Raw genomic sequence first — 20,795 nt, forward strand, 5'->3', positions numbered from 1 at the left:
AAGCGTCTGCCTTCGGCTCAGGTCATAATCCTGGGATCAAGCCCCATATCTGGCTCTCTGCTCAGTAGAGAGCCTGCTTCTCCTCTCTCTGCCTGCTGCTCTATTTGTGCTCTCTCCCTCTGCCAAATAAATAAAATCTTAAAAAAAAATTTCAATGTTCCTCCTGCCTCGGGGCCACCAGGATGTTCCAGTGTTTCAGTCTGGAGGGTATAAAGAACAGTGTGTGATAAGGGCTCCAGGACAGGTATGCTTGGCCTCGGTGGGGTCCTTCTGCACCTGGCACGAGGTTTAGCAGCATCCCTAGCCTCTGTCCGCTAGGGGTCAGCAGCAGCCCCAAGTTGTGACAACCAAGTCTCTAGCCTGGCCAAATATCTCCTGGGGGCAAAATCATTACCCAGGGGAGGTGGGGATGCAGTGAGAACCACTGCTCTAGGGGATGAGGGATGCCCAGGCTGTGGTTACACATTTTTTAGAGGGTGGTGGATGGGGTCGCAAATAATGGGGCTTCAGGCAAGGTTGCAGACAGTGAGGGAACAGTTAGAACAAATGGTACAAAGTGGGCATTCACCTCGCGTCCTGCAGACTCAGATAAACTACCTGGGCTGGAAGGGGTGAAGCCTCTCATCTCACAGACGGGGAAACTGAGGCCCACAGGCATAGGCTTTGGTATCGGGCAAACAGCAAAACATGAGTACCTAATACACACACATACACACACGAATATGCACACGTTTAATATGTACATGCATCTTAGGTATATTTTTTATGTGTTTTATATATAGCAACTCTATTCAAAGAAGCTGTGGAGTCACAGGAAGGAAAGGGACTTTACATGTGTGTGCACACACACAAATAGCCCCATCTTGCTTCCTTCCCTTAGTTCTGGAAAGAGGAAACAGAAGAGAATTTGGGGTGCATTTGCTGCCTGTGGTCTTTGGGCTCGAAGCCTTGAAGAGAGGGGGAGTGGGGAGGGCGGTGCAGGTGTGCAGTGTATCTGGAGCGGGTCCCCCTGTGCTCAGCCAGCGGGACGCCTGTGGGCTAAACAAGAGGACAGGACAATGTCGTTTTGTCCTTTTGTTTTATTCAACTGTGGGGGCGGGGGGCATGCATTCGGTTTTGAGTGAAAAGAGCTGACTTTTACCCTCAATTTTACATGCAAGCTGTTGACCAGCAAACAGACTGCAGGAAATCAGATGGGGGAAGTGGAGAAGGGCCCATCCTCCAACTTTTTTGGCACAGCGTTTCAGGCTTTCCCCAGGCAGCTTTGTGCACCTGGGTGAAGAGTCTGGCTCTGAACATCACATGGACAAGGCTGGCAGTGGGGAGAGGGCTACCCAGAACAAGGGGATCGTGAGTGCAAAATTATCCAGGGGAGAAAAACTGTATTAGCTGAAGGGAGATGTGGGTGGTTTTGCAGGTTGACCTGGGGCTTCCGTAGGGTGCAGGAGGAAAAGGTAAGGCTGGCCAGGTAGCAGCACCCTGGAGGTACATGGTGACCACAGAAAGAAGTTGGGGCTTGATCTTGAAGGCACTGGGGAGCCATGGGAGGGTTCTGAGCAAGGCAGTGGCGCCATCTGATTGGCCCCGGAGAGCACCCCCTCTGGCTAGTGTGTGGAGTTGGGGAACATGCAGAGAGGCAGAAGCTGTTTTCTTTGAATGAGAGAGGCCAACAGCTGAGGGATGGGGTGGGACTTCTCTGCACCTGCTTCTCGGAAGGGGCCTTTGGGAGCCTCGCGGGCAACTCCTAGAGCTCCATGCGATCCAATCCTTTCTACTTCTCAAAGCGCATCTGTTCCTTTCTTTCTTCAGACATTGCTTTCTTGAGAAGTAAAATGTTCCAGATACAGGGCAGTGCACCTCCCCCCAACCGCTCCCTCCCGTCCCCGGCCTTAAGGTGTCCTGCCTGTCTCACTGTATGTTTATATGCATCATGTTGTCACAGGTAGGAGATTTAGATCCTTCCTGGTAACCGGGGTGGACTGCTTCGTTGTCTACGTGTAATGCAAGCTGCTAATCGAGTCCCATCCTGACGGGCATTGATGCTGCTTCCCTCGTGTGTTACTAGAAACCACACCGCAGTGATCACCCCTGTGGTCGGGGAATACGTTATCTAACTTCTCCTTGAGCAGCCCCAGGGCTGCTGACGTTGAAAGGGGCTCATTGGACCCAAATCCCAGCTCTCCAGCTTCCGGGCTGGGCAACTGAGCGAGGCTCCCAAGCAACCCTAATTTTCTCATTCCTAGAAACGAGAAGAGCAATACCTACCTTACAGCGTTGCTGGAAGGATCGCTAATGCTCCTGTGGGGGCAGCACTGGGACAGAGCCGTGCGATGCCCGTGCTCCACAGAATCATTAGGCTGTTAGAAACCGAGCATCATTTTCTGATATTCCCCTTCTCCGATTGACTTATTTCACTCAGCATAACGAGAGACTCCCAACTCTGGGAAACGAACAAGGGGTGGTGGAAAGGGAGGTGGGCGGGGGTGAGGGTGACTGGGTGATGGGCACTGAGGCGGGCACTTGATGGGATGAGCACTGGGTGTTATACTAAAAAAAAAAAAAAAAAAGAAAGAAAGAAACCGAGCATCAGGGAAGGTGTGAGGGGGATTATGAACAACCTTCTCTCCCGGGCTGTGCAGCTTTAGGCGAGTCACCCCACTTCTCTGGGTCTCCCCTTCCACATCTGCAAAATGGGGCATTGTAAAGATTTCAGGAGATGATGGGTGCCGTATAATAGACCATCAGCAAAGATTTCATTTTTCTTTCCTCACTTCCATGTCCTCACCCCAGCAAGGTTGTTTGGGCACCTGTTCTTCTTGGACAGATCAGGAGACTCGGACTCAGAGAGGTGGAAGACTTTCTACAGATCACACAGCACGTCGGGGTCCATTGGCTCTCTCTGGGCCATGTCCAGGGGCTGGGTCCCTGTGGCTGTTGTCAGCCTGCTTCCTCCTGAAGACCCCACGATATCCCCCACCCCCCATGATCTGGATCCCTCCTCAACCTGAAGCTTGGCCACCTGCTAAGTTCTTGCCTCCAGGGTAGAACTGATACAAACAGTCTTCCACGTGGCCTCTCCAAGCAGCCACCAAATGCTCCCGTAGCATAGCAACCACAGAACCAAAACAAGCCCTTAATAAAAGATCAAAAAGGAAGAGGGGACAGAGAGCCTACCCCCAAGCAGCTGCCCCCTGCACGGATGCCCACTGCTGGGCTTTTAGCTCACAGAGTTGAGGTGGTTTGCATTGTATCTTTACATTTAAAGGCATCTCCCTTCTCCCCCCGCCAGCGATGTTTTCCTCCAGGGTTCTGGGGCTGGAAGCCAAGAAGCATGGTTTAAAATATACAAAAGGAAACAGAGCATGGCGAGGTCTGGAAGAGGAGAACCATTAGCGAGGGGGGTGCTGGGGGTGGCAGAGCGGAGCGGGCACTGGGCCATGTCTGGAGCCGGAGGGCGGCCTGGCCCTGGGCCCTGAAGCCATGGGGCCGGGGGTCTGCACGGCCGCACAGCAGCCCCTCGCGCCCACTGAGCAGCCCTCGGTCGGCCCCCCTGCAATGAAATCCCCAAATGTCAAACCGGGAAGGCCCTGCAAGACAATCTGATCCAACGGTTTCCATTTTCTTTTTTAAGCAAAGAAACTGTTTTCTGGATAATCTAGCATAAGGCACCCCAGTATGCAGAGCAGATAAGGGAATGCCAGAGTGGAAGTGGGGGTTCTCCACCTTACCCTCCCCCCAGGGGAGCCCTTTCACATCTGCTCCCAGTATCAGCCCTACGGCACCACAGGGCAAACCCAGGCCCTTCCATTACAGCTGGGGAAACTTTTTATGGATAGGGGTACGAGCTAACTACTATTATTCCCACTTTAAACACACAGATGCGGGGATATGACTTTACCCTTGGATTGAATCAAATTCCCACAGTTACCCGAGAATGTAAGTTCCCACGGCTACCTGGCCCTCACTTTGCCAACAAGGCAGCAGGAGGGTGGAGAGCTCTAGCCACTTCCCAAGGTCATCCAGCTGGAAGGGGGGTACAGCCAGCTTTCAGGGTCCCCCCAATGTGTGTTTTTAAATATTTTATTTATTTATTCATGAGAGAGAGACAGACAGACAGAGGGAGAAGCAGGCTCTAAGCAGGGAACCCGATGTGAGACTCGATCCCGGGGCTCCAGGATCATGCCCCGGACTGAAGGCAGCGCCAAACTGCTGAGCCACCCAGGGATTCCCCCCTCCCCAATGTGTTTGACTCTAGACTCTATGGCCCAGGGAGTTTAAGGACTATCGCACTGTCACACAGGAGCTGAGCCAGCACAAAGGGCGGGTCTGGTGTTGGGAGAAGCTCACCGGATGTCCCACGGGGACTCTCACCAGGTGAAGAGGCACGGGCGGTGGTTCATTTACTGCAAAACAAACCCAAAGCACAAGCACAGGCAGCTGTAGCTCCTTTTACTGTAAAATAATGTGCAAAACTGTATCACTTCCTTGGGAAATGGTGTCACTTTATGCTGGGATAACATTTAAGTACTGTGCAGTCTAAAAAAAAAAATCACGGTGCCGCAGATCGAGAAGTGTTTATCCAGCTCACACGTGTGCTGTGTGTTGGCTGTGCCAGGCTGGGCTCAGCGGGGCAGCTGTGTTCTGTTCCCTGCGACTCTCAGCCGCTCCGGGGGGCAGTGGGCTGGTGGGATGCGCGCCTCTCCTGGCAATGGCAGGAGGGCAAGAAGGTGACAGAAACGGTCCAGGCTTCTTGGGACCTAGCCTGGGGACCAGCACACATCACTCCAGCCTCATTCTATTGAACTCAGCAAGCCACAGGACCGAGCTCCGCATCAAAGGGTGGGGAGCTCTACTCCATCCCTTAGCAGAAGGAACTAAAGGTCACTTGCAGGGAGAGGAAAGAGCTGGGGCCGATGTCATGCTCTACAATATGCCTCCACCGATGAAAAATAGGTCCACACCTCCTTTGATCCTCCCTTGGAGAGGTGGAATGCTCCAGTGCAGGCTGGGCTTTCTGGAGCCCTTCTAATGAGCAGAACAGGATGGAAGTGACAGGCGACAGCTTCCAAGGATAGGACATTGGGGCTCCCTCCTTGCCCTCGGGAACATCGCCACTCTGGGGAAGCCAGCCACCATGTCATCAGGACACTCCAGTAGCCTTATGGAGGGACTCACGCGGTGGGGACCTGGGGACTATGGCCAGCAGCTGTGTGCAGAAGCCTTCTGGAAGGCTCCAGCCCCGGTCAAGCCCTCAGATGCGTTCAGCCCGCTCACATCCTGTTGGCAACTCCATGAGAGACCCCGAGCTAGAACCAGCCAGCTGAGGTGCTCCTGCCTTCCAGACCCGCAGAAAGAGCGAGACAATACATGTTTATCATTTTAAGCTGCCAAGTTCTGGGGCAATTTGATATGCAGCAACAAATCACTAATGTCTAATCGCTATGCTAACCCACTGCTGGCATCTCCTGCGAGGCTTGGGCAGATGTTTTGTCTGTTCCCCAGAGAACCAACAAAATCCCAACAATTTACCAAGATGAGGGTACTAAAAATACTCGTGGTAAACTGTGGTCGTGAAGAAACACCTGTTCGCGAGCTGCCCAAAATAGGCAGTGCTCGCATGGAATGAAAATGCATGAGGACGAGAACGGATGTATGAGGACCGATGCCAACCCCCCGGCAGACTCAGCTTGTCACTTGGTCCCTCCTTGTCGCTGAGGTTGGGGAGAAGAATCCAAACGAAGATCTGATGGGGTGTACTGAAAAGACCTGCCTGTGGCAAGGCGTTAAGGGCTCTGTCCGGTGGCGAGGGAGGTACTCACATTTCCTGCACCCCAACTTTGTGCCAGGTACAAGGCGGGCACTTGCAACTCTGCGCACGAGGACCAACAGTTGGAGTGCTGGAGGACTTTGGCTTTGTGAAGAGGACTAAGGGGCAAGAGACAGGCTGGAGTAGTTGTTAGAGCCCACGGAAGCCCTGGGTTTGAATCTCGCAATTATGCTCTGAGACTTGTGAGTGGCCGGTCCCGTACATAGCCTGAGCCAGTTTCCTCATCTCACAAATGGACCCAGTAACAGTGCCCACCTGCTCTGTAGTTGGAGTCTGGCCCACTTTGCTTCGTAGGACTCCTCCCCTACTCTGTGTGTCCTGTCAATCCTGGTGCCCTGCTACAGCACATCCTCTTGCCCTCAGCGTTTGGTCCAGGAAAAGACATTTGACCCAAGTGAGGCCAATCAGATGAATGTAGGGAGATGTTCTTTCTTTCTTAAAGTGTGAAGTTTATAAAAACATGAGCCAGGGCACCTGGGTGGCTCAGTGGTTGAGCATCTGCCTTTGGCTCAGGTGTGATCCTGGGGTCCTGGGATTGAGTCTCTCGCCAGTCTCCCTGCAGGGAGCCTGCTTCTCCCTCTGCTTATGTCTCTGCCTCTCTCTGTGTGTCTCTCATGAATAAATAAATAAAATCTTAAAAAAAGAAAAGAAAAACATGAGCCAGTGTTGCCAGTGTCCACTATCATGCATAACACGTGAAGAAGTTCTAAGATCTGGCAAGTGATGGCAGGGCCTCCTAACATCGTTTAAGCTCCTGGATCCACCCTTACCTGAAACCTACACAGAATCTGTCTTGGATGTCTATATTAGAGTTCTCCAGAGTGCTCCAAGTTCCACTCCAAAACCCAGCAGGCCTGAGAACCACGGAGAGCCAGGGTTTCAGTTCAGGTCCAAGGGCAGAAGAAGACTGATGTCCTAGCTCCAGGCAATCAGGCAGGAGGAGTTCCCTCTTACTCAGAGAGGGTCAGCTCTTTTGTTCTACTCAGGCTTTTGAGTGATTAAGGGAGGGCCCCCCACACTAGAGAGCACATCTGCTTCACTCAGTCTACCGATTCAGGTGTGAATCTTACCCAAAATCCCTCTTGAAGACATGCTTGTCCTAACGTTTGACCAAATATCTGGGCACCCCGTGACCAGGTCATGTTGGCACATAAAATTAATCATCACGCTGTCCCAGATATATCATCTAATACCTTCCCCTGTTTGCTTTAAACACAGTCAAGTTGGGCAGCCCGGGTGGCTCAGCCATTTAGCGCCGCCTTCGGCCCAGGGCCTGATCCTGGAGACCCAGGATCCAGTCCCACATTGGGCTCCCTGCATGGAGCCTGCTTCTCCCTCTGCCTGTGTCTCTGCCTCTCTCTTTCTCTCTCTCTCTCTCTCTCTCTCCCTCTCCCCCTCCCCCTCTCTGTGTCTCTCATTAATAAATAAATAAAATCTTAAGAAAAAAACACACATTCAAGTTGATAGAACGTGCTTGCAATCAAGACTCCTGATTGATAGAAGTTCTTACTTCATAGGGATATAAAAAAAAAAATGAATCAGCTCTGGCATAGCGCAGGGCCTGGGAGACAGTAAGTGCTCAGAAATAATAACTCCCGATGCCGGCTGCAGGGGGGCATCATGGAAGCAGGATCTGACCATTTGGCTGCCACTTCTCCCTGCAACCCTGAAGTCAGAAAATGCGCCGACATTTCTGCTGCTTATGTACATCATCTCCTCCCTTTACAAAGAGTCGGTCCAGTGGTTCTAGGTGGACGGAACACACCATCCAGCTCCTGGGAAAGCTATGTTCTCAGTCGTCTGACATAATTATCAATAAGCTGAAACATGAGGAATCAGGAGAATCCCTCCGGCTGTTGTCTGGCGCATCATCCAATTTCTAATGTCAAAAGCTGGACATCACCTCTGTCTTTCTCTTTTTGTTTTCTGAAATAAACTCTAATCTCCCCCAGACTAATGGATGCCCCAGGGCGGTACAGATCAAATGCTGCACTCAGGGAAGCGCAGTGACAAGCATATTAAGAACTTTTAAACTGGTTATCTCAGTAACATATCTTTCTTTCTAAGAACAGTGGGTGTTTTGGTTTTGACCGCCAGCATCCTTTCCCTAATGGAACCATGCCTCCCCCACCCCTCATGGTACCTCCAGGCTGTTCATCACAATCTTTTTATTATTATTTTTTTAAGATTTTATTTCTGTACTCATGAGAGGCATAGAGAGAGAGGCAGAGACACAGGCAGGGGGAGAAGCAGGCTCCATGCGGGGAGCCCAGTGCCGGACTCAGTCCCAGGACCCCGGGATCACAACCTGAGCCAAAGGCAGATGCTCAACCGCTGAGCCACCCAGGTGCTCCTAATCACAACCTGCCACCTTCCTCACCATGGGAGAGAGCCTGCGGCAGGCTGAGCCCCTCCTAAAGCCATGGCCCTATCCTCTCAGACCCAGGGATTGGTCCTGAGGTAGCCATGCGATCCAAGCAGAGCCAATCCCCACCCTTCTTTGGATTCCTGTGTCAGCGAGGCAAAAAGAGGCGAGGAAGAGAGAAAGAGATATAGAAAGATAGGGAGTCAGAGAAAGCCTTTCCCCTTTTGGATTGCAAATGATCGCAATGAGGCTTGGGGCTGCCCACGGCCATTCCTCCTGCCTCATAGAGAGAGCAACACACAGAGGGAAGAAGAAAGATCGAGAATTGAGTGCCAGGCACTTAGGGGGACATCACGTGAACCCCTGGATCCAGCTATGCCTGAAGCAAGCAACAATTTCCTCCCTTCACTTAAAGCTGTTTAAATCAAAACCATGGCCTGTGGCTGTTTCTCGTTCCTTAAACTCACTTTTAAAATGGTGAAGGGAACTTCAGACACGCTTGTGCCAAGGAGCTCCGGCTTGGGGCAAGCTGGGCCGCGCTTCGAAATGCCAGATGGCTGAGATGCTAGCTACCCTCTCAGAGTTTGGAAGTCTGCCCTGTGCCCCAAAGTGCAGACTCTGGAGTCAGAAAACTGAGATGGCAGCCCCTAGTCCTGACTCTCGGAGCCTCAGTTTCCTCCTCTGTGCACCAGAGATAATGGTACCCCCTCCTCGGGCAATCAGAGGATTAAATGAGCTCATGATCGGCCAATGTGCAGCCTCCGTACCTGGCACCCAGAAATGCCCCATCAGCTGGAGCTGTCTAGCCCAATCCTCAAGGATCCCAGCCTGCAGCTCCCTCCCCTGCCTGACCCAGTTTTTCATCCAAATTTGGCCACAGGCCCAGGCCCTGGCCTATTTTAGGTACTCGTCTTTTTGTTGCAGGAAAAAGAGCCCCACGCAAGGTACCTTAAAAACAGGGGGTTTATTGTGGGGACAAACGAGGACAGGAATGTGGAGGAGGCAGAGGCAGGAAAGCCCTTGGGACTGGAACGGTTTTGATTGGAATCTTTTCTCTTTGCTGCTTTAAAAGGAATCATTTCACCTGTCCTTGCCTGAGGGACCTCTCTCCTGGGGGACTGGGTATAAACAAATCTGGGGAGGTAGGGTGACAGGGGATGCTTGGGTTGCTAATAGTTTGGATTCAGGTTTTAAGAGCTCTCAGAATCAGCAAGGATTCTGTGACAAAGAAAGTGGGCGGCCGCTTGGCCTGGAGGGATGTATCAAGTGGCCCGTAATTTATCATCCAAACCAGGACCCCTGGAGAATGAAAGGGGCACCGTGAATAATGACACAAGGATGACAGCCCGAGCCTGCCCAGGGGAGCCGGGACATGTGGTCACCCTCAGGCACAGAGACCCCGAAGGCAGGGGACCCAGACTGCAAAGAGGTTTGGGAGTGTGACTGCCGCCCAGGCAGTGCCCAGTTCAGGAGTCCAGGGCTGGACAGGTGGAAAGGAGCATTTGGGCCTCCAGAGACCTCATCGTGTCATCAGCCCTGTAGGTGCCGGACAGCATTCGTGCTCATGGGACTGGGCTCCTTAAGCAGCAGAGGCCCTGGGCGGCCCACAGCCCACCCAGAGGGAGACCCAGACCTTCCACTGATCTTCTCAGACCCCCACCGTGGGGTGCCTGAGTCCCATAGAAGCCCCTGTATGCTGGCAGGTGATGGAGATAAACCCCTTCTTAGCTGTCTGGGGTGCAAGGGGGAGGGAGGAGGATGACCAGAGCACCCCTGCTCCCAGCCCAGGTCCATATAAGCTGCTCTCTGGGGCACATGCAGAGTTCACGATATCATATCTACGTGCTCAGGACACAACACACGCCAGCAGTTCCTCTAGCTCTCTGATTTCTGATGATTCTGGTCATCCCTGATTCTTCCCCTCGTCTTCCTGACTGACACCCAGTCCTGACCCTTGGTAATGATGTCACTCTTTGTCTCACCCTTAGCAACCTTGCAACAGCTCTCAGTCCCCAGGAAGACCCCAGGAGGATCTCACCTCTGGAGGATCGCAGGGCTCCTCTACGTGGTGAAAATGTGAGGCTCTTTCCTTTGAGCTTGTTACCCCCTTCTTCTGTATGGCAAGAGTGCCCTAGTTTTGCTAGGGTGAGGGTTTTCTTTGCTCACACTCACCCACCCCTTCACTCTCTGGGCTTTTAAGAAAGTTGACCTCCGCCCGCTGGATGCCCGTGGTGGAGCATGTGACCCCAGCCAAGCAGTTAGCACCTTCTGTCTTTCTGGCCACTCATGGTCCCAATCCATTTGGGTTTGGGTGCAGAGAAGAGCCTGGGACCTCTTTTCTGATGCTCAGAGGAATGAAGAATGAATGGAATGTAGAGCTGACAACAGTAGTTTTGATGAAGGACCTACATGGAACCAACCCTGAGGAAGTGGAGCTGAGTAGAGAGAGGAATTGGATCCTGGTAGCATCATTCAAGCCCCTGGATCAAGCCACACCTGAAGTTCTGCCCCTGGGTTGTTCAAAACAGAAGTCCACAAATTCCCTTTTCTCAGGTCAAGTTCTCTGCTACCTGCAGTTGGTAGAGCTCTAGTTGAAGGCTAGGTCCCAGAGCCAATAGGATGCTTTAACCAATGGGAAAAGGATAACTGAATTATACAATTGCTCACACAAAGTTCTGAGCCCTGCCCTCCCACAGTGTGAATTTCTAGGCTCCAGTTAAAGCCATTAGTCCCTGTCCTATCCCCCAACCCAAGGTCTCTTACTGAATCCACTCTTGGCAATATTGTGAAATGGGTCAAGTTCATTTCTTGACCTCAATGTCCTACCTGGCCTCCTTCTGTGCAGCCTCCAGCCCAACAAGTGGTGTCTACAGAGCCTGTTGCATGAGTTTCTGGGCCCCATGGAACTCAGTGGCTTCACATCTCCCTCTGCTCAAGGTCCCCATCCCAGTGCTGTCTCCAAGGACCGGCACGACTGGGCCCCCTGACCTCCTTAGGCTTGTCCTGCCATTTGGCAGTTTCTCAGGTTCCGGACATTTTCGCACATTGAAGCTCTGCAGATGCTGGATCCTCTGCCTAGAATTCCCTTTTCGGGATCTGGATGGAGTTATCTTCAGTCCTCCTTCAAGTCTCAGCTGAAATGTCACTTCCCCAAGGGGCCCTTTGTGCCCTTTAATCTAGGTCAGGCCGGCCTGTTTTATATTCCCAAAACCCCTTGCAATTTTTCTCTGTAACTGGATGACCATGCTTCATCCCTCCCCGGGCCCTAACATGAAACCTGGTACATGGTAGGTTCTCAACAGCTGGATGAATGAGTTCAGCAAGGTCCGAGCCCCATCAGCGGTGCGGGAGGAGAACAGAGGTCCAGAGAGAGGCCGAACTTGCCCAGAGTCACACAGCAAGTCTGTGGTTGTGTGGACATCTGCAGCAGGATGCTTTTTGGATGCTTTTGGGGACCCCGGATGGTAGCCACTGCTTTGTCTTTTAGTACCAACCTTGCTTATGTCCCTAAGGAATTGATCTGAGATTCTGTGGCTGCCAGCCGTGTGCTGATGGCCACAGAGGGCCCAAGCTGATGGCCAGTGACACCCTGGTAGGCAGGGTTATGAGCAAAGCAGGAGGTGTGGCTGTCCTGCGGCCTGGCAGAGACAAGCTGGATTAATGTTTATCCTGTTCCCAGAGACTTGAGTCATCATCAGACCAAGAGCAGGTGCAAGAGAGTGACTCTGCAGGAAGACCCCAGGCACCCTAGCCCTGATGCGGCTGCAAGGCACAGAATGAACGAGGCAGGAGGCCCCAGATGTGGGTGATTTCTCCACAGTGGACCCACTTACGTTCCAATCCGAGCTCTGCCACCTGCCAGCTATGTGACTTTGTCACCTTACCAGCCTGGGTCTCTGCTTGCCTTTCTTTGAAACAGGAATATTAATAGTAAGAACCTTATAAAGTTGTAATGAGAATGAAATAAAAAAAAATAGTTGCGTTCTTATAGCAGCACCTAACTCAAAAAAAAAAAAAAAGGGTTTCAAATTGCATCCTCTGGACAGTGGCTTAATATGCCTACCCAAAAAGCAATTCTAATGTTTATTGTTTTGTTTCCTTTGCTATTGTCTAAAACTCCTCTGGACCATGAAGGCAGATTCCTAATGGGTCTTCTGATGCTCAGAGGACCAGTGAATTCACCAGTGAATTCTTGACATGAGGCTGAGCACATAGAAGGCACTCAATAAAGGATGGATGGAAGGATGGATGGATGGATGGATGGATGGATGGATGGATGGATGCATGGATGGAAGGATGGAAGGATGGATGAATGCGTGGATGGATAGAAGGGGGGATGGATGGATGGATGGATGGATGGATGGATGGATGAAAGGATGCATGGATGGGTAGATGGGCAGGTGCATGGGTAGATGGGGAGATGGATAGGGAGATGGATGGGTGGGTGGGATGTTAAAGATGAATGGATTCATACAAGGTAAATTCACAAAATGTAAGCTTCAATTTCTGAAGACCTGTATCTAAGCGTGACCCTGCTGCTCCTGTCCTGAGTTCCCTTTCCTCTCTCATCTAGGCGTCCATGGCACAGGCTGTTGTTGAGTGTACAGACCAATAGGAAAAGCACACAGCACTCTGCGGATGGGTATTATTTTTAGTTTCCATGCTGCAGAGGTCAGGATGTCAAACAACAAAGAGAAGTCTTTTCTTTTCTCTCTCAAGGAAAGAATCGGTCACATCTGTGTGGGCGGTGGTGGAGGTGGGTGTTAGTTTGTTTGGTTTAACAGCTATTTGACTCAGACCTCCTGCCAGCAGGAGCGGGTGACCTTTCCTCTGAGCTCCGGGCCCCAAGCCAAGGCCCAGAGGGCAGTTCCCTTTGCTCCGGAGCTCAGGCAATGCAGTTCTGTCCTGCTGAGTCAATTCCCACTGACTTCCCTGTGGCCGGCCACCAAATGTGCGCATACGGGAGCCCTGCAGAAAGCAGTTACTTGGGACCAGAACAAGAACAGGAGGCGCAGGTGCAGAAGGGCCAGCTGCGCACGTCATGTTGCATGAACTCCTTGGGGTAGACTATATAGTAATAGCTCCCAAAGGGTGCCATCTCTCTGAGTCCGCTCGCCTTGGCAATGGGCTTTTGTTTCTCCACCCTCTTGAATCTGTGACTTGCTTTGTCCCACGGGACGTGACTTGGCTAACGCTGTGTGCCTCCTGAGGCTGGGTCTCATTTCTCTCGCCCTCTTGGAACTTGGGACCACCAGGCTGTGCAGAATCTGGGCCTTGCCTACCAGTGGATGAGAGGCCACGTGGAGGGAACCAGAGGTGGCTCCCGAGGCAGCCAGCACCAACCACCAGACACTGAGGAGCCACTTCAGACCCTCCAGCTCAGCCCAGCTCTGCCCTAAAGCAGCCACGTGAATGAGCCCGAGCAAAACAGGCAGAGGAAACGCAGAAGCAACCCAAAGAATCATGAGACGTAAGATGTTGCCTGAAGGGATCCCTGGGTGGCTCAGCGTTTTGGGGCCTGCCTTTGGCCCAGGACGCGATCCTGGAGTCCTGGGATGGAATCCCACGTTGGGCTCCTGGCATGGAGCCTGCTTCTCCCTCCTCCTGTGTCTCTGCCTCTCTCTCTCTCTCTGTCTGTCATAAAAATAAATAAATAAATAAATAAATAAATAAATAAATAAATAAATAAATCTTGTAAAAAAAAAAAAAGATGTTGCCTGAAGGTGCATTTCGGAGGGGTTTCCGACACAGCAAAGCCTGACGACATGCTGCTATAACAAATGGCCCTGGACTTCAGTGGCTCTAAGTCCTCAGAAACCCAGGCCTCTTCTACTCTATAGCTCCACCGTATTCGGAGGAGCTTCCACTGAATTGTTGGCCAATGAGGAAAGAGAGAGCATGGAGGTGGCATGAGAGGCTTAGGGTCCCGTGGTTCATGTCCCTCTGACCCTATTCTGTGGGCCAGAATGCAGTGCCGTGGCCATGCCAGTGGCAGGACTAGGGAAATGGGGTGTAGCAAACACTAGTCAGCCCCAGCCCATCCATGGGGACTCTGGGTCATGCCTTGTACTCGGCATCTCATTAAGGGCTCATGGTCCTTCTATGGGGGCTACTCAACACTCACCCACACATCTGCACAGTCCTCCAGATTGAGCCAGGTAAGCAAAACAGATACAGTTGCCACGTATCTTACCTTCTGGTGGGGGAAGGCAGTCAGTCATGGGGAAAGGAAACCAACACAGGTATCTTAGAGAGTGATGTATCAGAGTGGAGTTTTCGCCGGACTGGTCCTATTTTGGAGATGGTGGGCAGGGGAGGTCTCTCCCAGAAGGCAACTAAACTAAGACCTTGCTGTAGAGGCTACCAGTTGCCTCTTATCCGCCCTCCCCTTCTACCTGAGTTACAACCACACTCTGCTGCCGGGCTCAGCCATATTCCTGGCTCTATAAGCGTGTTCCCTAGCTTTTTTTTGCAGACGGCAGCATATGATGGGATTTAAGTCAACGTTATTAGATTGGAGCTTCAGGAAAAATTCCATAGAAGAAGCAAATTTAACCGGGAGGTGAGAGTAGTTTTGCCATTTACTATCCACCAAGCCTATGGTGCAGATGTGATGTCTGGTGCTACCGCAGCTATTTTGGACTATGAGGTGAAATGTTAAAAGTGATAGAGCAGAAAGACATAAGAAGCCTGGGTCTTCTGTGAAGATTTCTTAGCTATGAAAAGGAGTGTGCCTGATGGACCAAGGGGCTGCTGCAAAGCAAAGAGCTCAAGAATCCACTTTCAAGAACCCGATTTTTCCCTTTGTGGCTTTATGATCTAGATCTAGGCTCTACGGTCCTAACTCCTCTCAGCCTCAACTTTTTTCCCTGCCAAGTAGGCAGATTTCTCCTCCTGTTCCTGTCTTAACGCACTCCTGTAAAACTGTCTCTGTAGCAGCCCTGGGTGAACCGCCTTCCCAGAAGCCTCTCCCAGGACATCTGAGCCAGTGTGAGGTCATCCCCCTTGCAAAATAGGGCCAGGCTGATCCAGGTGAAGCGAGGTTAGAAACAAATGCAAAGTGATTATAGTTCATAATGCTGCATTACATCCTTGAAGGTTGCTAAGAGAGTTGATCCTAAATGTTCTCACCACAGAGAAGAAATGGTAATTACGTGACTTGATGGAGGTGCTAGCTAACAAGGTGGTAATCATTTTGTAATCTATAAGTGTATCAAATCAATAGGTGCACACCTTAAACTTACACAATGTTGTGTTGATTGTGTTTCGGTAAGGCTGGGGGTGGTGGAGAACAAGAGCTCTTAAGGGAAAACGATCTCACTGGTGGCCAAGGTGATACAGAAATCAAGAGAGGATCTTTGTTGTGAGGCAACCAGGCTGCATTTTGTAGGATTGTGGGGGGTGGTTATATGCGTTCGCACCAGTGCCGGGATCTGTCCTTCAAATCCCTCTGCCTCCACATTGTGCCTCCACCTTGAATCACTCCGATCAACTCCCTCTGGCCCGGGGACCTACACTTCCTCTGAATTGTGGAGCCTGTGAGAAATCACCTCAATTTACCCGATCCACGATATTTCCCTCTGAGCTGACAATGAGCCCCTACACAGGATAAATACAGGTTACACGGCTCAGGAAGAGGCCAGACACAGGGCAGCAGAGGCAGATCTGTGCCACTTGCATTAAGATACTTATCTAATTCCTTTAAAGTCTGCAGGACACACCAAGGATCCTGGAGTCCACTCATGTTCAGACCTGTGCCTTTGCTTCCCCTCCTCCCAGGACAATCTTCCCCCAGCTTTTTACACGAATGGCTCCCTCTTACCCTTTGGATCTCAGGTTACACGTCACCCCTTCACGGTTAAACCATTTCGAGGTGAAAACTTGCACAGGAAAGTTCTTAGCGGCATTCATAATAGCCCCGAGAGTGGAAACACCTGAAGGGTTCATTAACTGGTGAATGGGTAAATGAAATGTGCCGTATTCACTCGATGGAATATTACTTGGTGGTAAAAAGGAGTGACTTTCTGACATACCTTACAATGTGGGAAACCTTGAAAACATGCTAAGTGAAAGGCCCCATTCACAGAAGGCCACAGAGTGTGTGGTTTCGTTCATAATCAATGTCCAGAATAGCAAATTCGTAGGGACAGAAAGTAGATTATGGTTGTGGGTGGGTAGGGGGAAGGGGAGAGTCAGGGTGGGTGACGGCTCACAGGCACAAAGTTTCCTTTGGGGGTGATGAAATGTTCCAAAATTGGATTAGTCAGGATTACACAAGCTTACAAATACATTAAGAACCACTGAATTGGACACTTTATTACCTTTTTTAAAGATTTTATTTATTTATTCATGAGAGACACACAGAGAGAGGCAGAGATACAGGCAGAGGGAGAAGCAGGCTCCCTGCAGGGAGCCTGATGTGGGACTCGATCCCAGGACCCCGGGATCACATCCTGAGCCAAAGGCAGATGGTCAACCACTGAACCACCGAGGCGCCCCATGAATTGGACACTTTCACAGGTGAATGTTAGGGGCAGTCCAGGTGGCTCAGTGGTTTAGCGCCGCCTTCAGCCAAGGGCGTGATCCTGGAGAACCGGGATCGAGTCCCACATCGGGCTCCCTGCATGGAGCCTGCTTCTCCCTCTGCCTGTGTCTCTGCCTCTCTGTCTCTCTCTCTCTGTGTGTGTCTCGCATGACTAAATAAATAATCTTTAAAAAAAAAAAGGTGAATGTTATACTGTGTGGACTACATCTCAGCGAATCCAATTAATAAAAAGCCACCCCCTCCAGGAGGTCTTCTGGGATTCTTCACTCTGAAGGTGGTACCCCTGATGCCATTTAACTTGACCTCTGCTTGATTCAGTTGATTATCCCATTGGCCACCACTTGTGATTATCTGGTTGGTTTACATGTATAGTGTGTGTGAGAGAGAGAGAGAGAGAGAGAGAGAGAGCGAGAGCATGAGCACGTATGGCTCTCTGTCAGGAGTAAGCTGCAAGCTGCAAGAGAATGGGCCACGTGTGCCCTGTCAGAGCTGTGTCTTCAGCACTTAGCACGGGGCTGGCTGTGGACTGAGCATTTGTTGATTGGCTGAAGGAACCCCAGCACGCTTGAGGTGGCGGGGAACTAGGTGCTCATCCGATCCTCCTTGTTTGTAGACGTGGGGGTTCAATGTGTGTTGTGGGGGTTGCTCACTCAATGTCTTAGCTTTCCATTGGCTGTGCCCTTCACTATAATCATTCCCCCTCGGTTGCCTTCCAGAGATTTGGAAATCCAACAAACCACTGCCCAAGCGGCACACACAGAGCATTCTCGACTGGGCCAGTACATGAGGAAGACTGATGGGGTTAGGGGTCAAGGCTGAGTTAACAGACACTCACCCCCTTCTACGGGAATAGATGGTGTGCGGCCTGACTGCGCATAAATGCCACCCGGGGCCCCGGAAGGGCCTTGCCCCTGGCCAGGCTGCCGTCGGAGCTGCCACCCGGAGTGGGGCTTCGGCCACAGCAGCCAGGCCGTGCCACATCGTGGCCAACGGCTCCTCGGTGGGCCAGCGGCTGCCAGTCTGCCGAGCCCCGGGCTCCTTTGTGCCTTGGAGTAATTAACTCTGCCATATGGCAAGGCAACACGACAAGATTTCTAGCCGAGTCAGCGACAGATGGCCCTGGGAGAAAAACACAGATCGGCGCAGAGATGTCGAAACGCCGGCGTCCCAGGCCGTGGGAGATGGTGCGTGTGCATGTGCGTGTGTGCGCGCGCTCTCGCATGCGTGTGCAACGGGGTGGGGGGGCAGGAGTGGAAGGACACTTGGCTGGAATCCGAGGCTCTGCCCTTTGTAGAGCCCGCCCGTCGGAAAGCACATCCTTTCTGCCCCCGTGGGGATTTTGTGTGTGCACCTCCCTCCCCACCAGCACGGGGAAGATCTGGGTTCTGGCTTCCACGGTGTGTGGGGGAGGAGAGAAAAGCCAGTGGAGAGATCCAGAAAAAAGTGAGAAACTTCTAGAGAGGATGGCACCGTTGGCCCACGGGCCCCCTCCCTGACTCAGGACTCGGAGCCTCCTGCATTTTGCTCTGAGGGGTGATCCCTGCACCCCCACCGCCACCCCCAACTCAATGACCCTCCCCAGCATCTTAAACTCAGCAGATCCAAAGAGAATCCCTCCTCTCCCCTGCCCAACCCTGAGTCTGCTGTTGCTCCACCAGTAAGCCAGATCCTTCTAGAATGCAAATCTCTCTGCCTCTGCTTAATTCCTTCCCTTGGCCACTTCCCAGGGGCCTGAGGATAAAGTCAAAGTGCTCTGAAGGGCATCCAAAGCCCTCTACCATCCCCAGTTTTTAGACTCGCCTCCCATTCTTTCTCTCTGGCTCCCACCTACGCCATACCTGCTGTTTAGTGAACTCAGCATCTTATTTCAAGCCTCCGCGGTCTTGTGGATGCTGTTCCCTCCCCCTGGAATGCCTTCCTCATCTTGATTGCCTGGAAAAATCCTCATTCATCCCAGCTCATGTAGCTCTTCTTCCTCTGTGGCCCCTTCTCTGTCAGACTCGAAAAGAGTTGTTTTGCTGTTTTTTTTTCTCAGATTTTATTTATTTATTCATGAGAGACACACAGAGAGAGGCAGAAACACAGGGAGAGGGAGAAGCAGGCTCCCTGCAGGAAGCCAGGTGGGGTACTCCATCCCAGGACCTCAGGATCCCGCCCTGAGCCAAAGGCATATATTCAACCACTGAGCCACCCAGGTGCCCCAAGGTTCAAAGAGGTTAATCCTAGTTTTCTTTGTGCTACTGCTAAATTCTGAGTGTGGCTCATTCATGGTGCTTATCACTTGATTTCTATGCATGTGACTCGCCCACTTGACTTGAAGGCGGTGTCTTTGCTTATTACCTTCCTATCTCGGAGCATGATCTATGCCTGGTGCACAGTAGGTGTCTTTGGGCTTCTCCCTGACTGGGGGCCCAGCACAATCAGTATTGCACACCAGAAAGAAAAAGAGTAGATAGGAATCTAATTCTCTGGCCAGGGATCGCAGTCAAAGGTAGAAGGTATTGGAATTTTTTCTTCGGTGGCTATGGGATTGACTACATTAGTATCCCAATTCAAGGCTTCCCTGTACCCACACCCCTTGTCATGAGACTTTCGGAGGGCCCTCCAGTCAAGAGGCAGAGTCTGTTTTCCCACTCCTTGGATCTGGGCTGCCCTGTGACCTACTTTGACTAGGAGATTGAGGCAGAAGTGATGGTACACAGGGTCTGACCCAGGCCTCAAGAGACCTTGCCAGATTGTCCTCATTCTCTTGGAATCCTGACCAGCAACCATGTGAATAAGCCCGAGCCAGTCTGCTGGAGGATGAGAGATATAAGCAGTGGAGAAGTGCTGTCCCCACCAAAACCCATTCCAAGCCAACCAAACCCAGCTGATCTGCTACCCGAGTTTAGCCAATCACTGCCCAGCTAAGCATAACCATCTCTAGACTCACAGAGATGTGAGCTGAATAAACCTTGTTGCACCAAGACATTGATTTTTTTCAGGATGGTTTGTTACACAGCCATAACTAGCTAACACGTTCTCCAACGTGGGCAGAGATGCATCATGTTGGTACTTATTCACAAACTGCAAACCTTGTTTGGAAAAGAGTTTAGAACAGGGCAGTAGAGCTAGGACTTTTATTTTTTAAGATTTTGTTTATTTATTCATGAGAGACACACAGAGAAAGGCAGAGACATAGGCAGAGGGAGAAGCAGGCTCCCTGTAGGGAGCCCAATGCGGGACTCAATTCCCAGGACCCCGGGATCATGACCTGGGCCAAAGGCAGATGTTCAACCACTGAGCCACCCAGGTGCCCCAGAGCTAGAACTTTTAACTTGCTTGCTGGTAAAAAGGAAAGGAGAGAGAGAGAGAATAAGAAAGTGCACAGCCCTTACTGATTTTGCCCTTCCCACAAGTTGTGGGTCTCTGGGTTAGCTAGGGTGCTAAACACCAAGCTGTCCAGTATGTCTCAAACTGGTTTTGACAGGATATTAGTTCTAAGGGATGTCAGTAGATGTTACTAACGAGGAGAAAGGGAGATGTTTTGGTCAAATACCTTTGGAAAGCACTGGCCTTGTGACAGCCTACACAATCAAGGCTCCTTGACTGAATGCCTTGTTTGGTGCCTTTAATATGTTCATTGTAAATGTAAGAAGGAGAGCTTAGTGACCAGTGTCTAGCCAGCAGATTTGCCCTCTTTTTCATGGAACGCATTTTGGGAAAAGCTGAACTGGTATAAGTACCCCTCTAATGTGCAAAGCCAAACTATGACCTTCTTGGAAAGCGATCAGTCAGTTTTGACCTGGAAAATGTCTATAGACAGTTGGCAGGAACTTCATCCTTGTGTGAACAGCTGGATCTCTAAACTTACATCCTTTGGTCTTACAGAATGCATCTAATCTTTTCTCACAAATGTGTCTTCAATCACATCTCACGAAATTGGCTTCGAGCTCCCTCCATCTACCTGGATACTCTCTTTTGCTCTCCTTTATCATTTGAGAACCAGATGAAATTCAGTATTCCAAGTATGGCATCATCAGCTCCCTCATAGACCCCATACTCCTGTTAACCTGGCC

At 51.2% G+C, this 20,795-nt stretch overlaps 2 long non-coding RNA genes across 4 annotated transcripts; one reads left to right on the forward strand and one right to left on the reverse strand.

Annotated features, from left to right (window-relative positions):
- Positions 1 to 728: 728 nt before the first annotated feature.
- On the reverse strand, positions 729 to 3,080 carry LOC102151576. Of its 3 annotated transcripts, XR_005379011.1 has the most exons (5): positions 2,786 to 3,080; positions 2,619 to 2,683; positions 2,266 to 2,440; positions 1,142 to 1,819; positions 729 to 1,038 (listed from the first exon to the last, which is right to left on the reverse strand). It is a non-coding gene; the product is annotated as an uncharacterized LOC102151576 (long non-coding RNA). The 3 variants fall into 3 exon arrangements; XR_005379010.1 differs by lacking the exon at positions 729 to 1,038 and having other exon boundaries at positions 1,045 to 1,819; XR_005379009.1 differs by lacking the exons at positions 1,142 to 1,819; positions 2,266 to 2,440 and having other exon boundaries at positions 731 to 1,038.
- Positions 3,081 to 3,138: 58 nt separating this feature from the next.
- Positions 3,139 to 12,143, forward strand: LOC111092595. The gene is made up of 4 exons (XR_005379012.1): positions 3,139 to 3,235; positions 3,879 to 3,936; positions 10,181 to 10,268; positions 11,872 to 12,143. It is a non-coding gene; the product is annotated as an uncharacterized LOC111092595 (long non-coding RNA).
- The last annotated feature ends 8,652 nt before the right edge of the window (positions 12,144 to 20,795 follow it).

Source organism: Canis lupus, chromosome 26 (genome assembly GCF_011100685.1).
Source record: "Canis lupus familiaris isolate Mischka breed German Shepherd chromosome 26, alternate assembly UU_Cfam_GSD_1.0, whole genome shotgun sequence".
Lineage (NCBI taxonomy): Eukaryota > Metazoa > Chordata > Mammalia > Carnivora > Canidae > Canis > Canis lupus.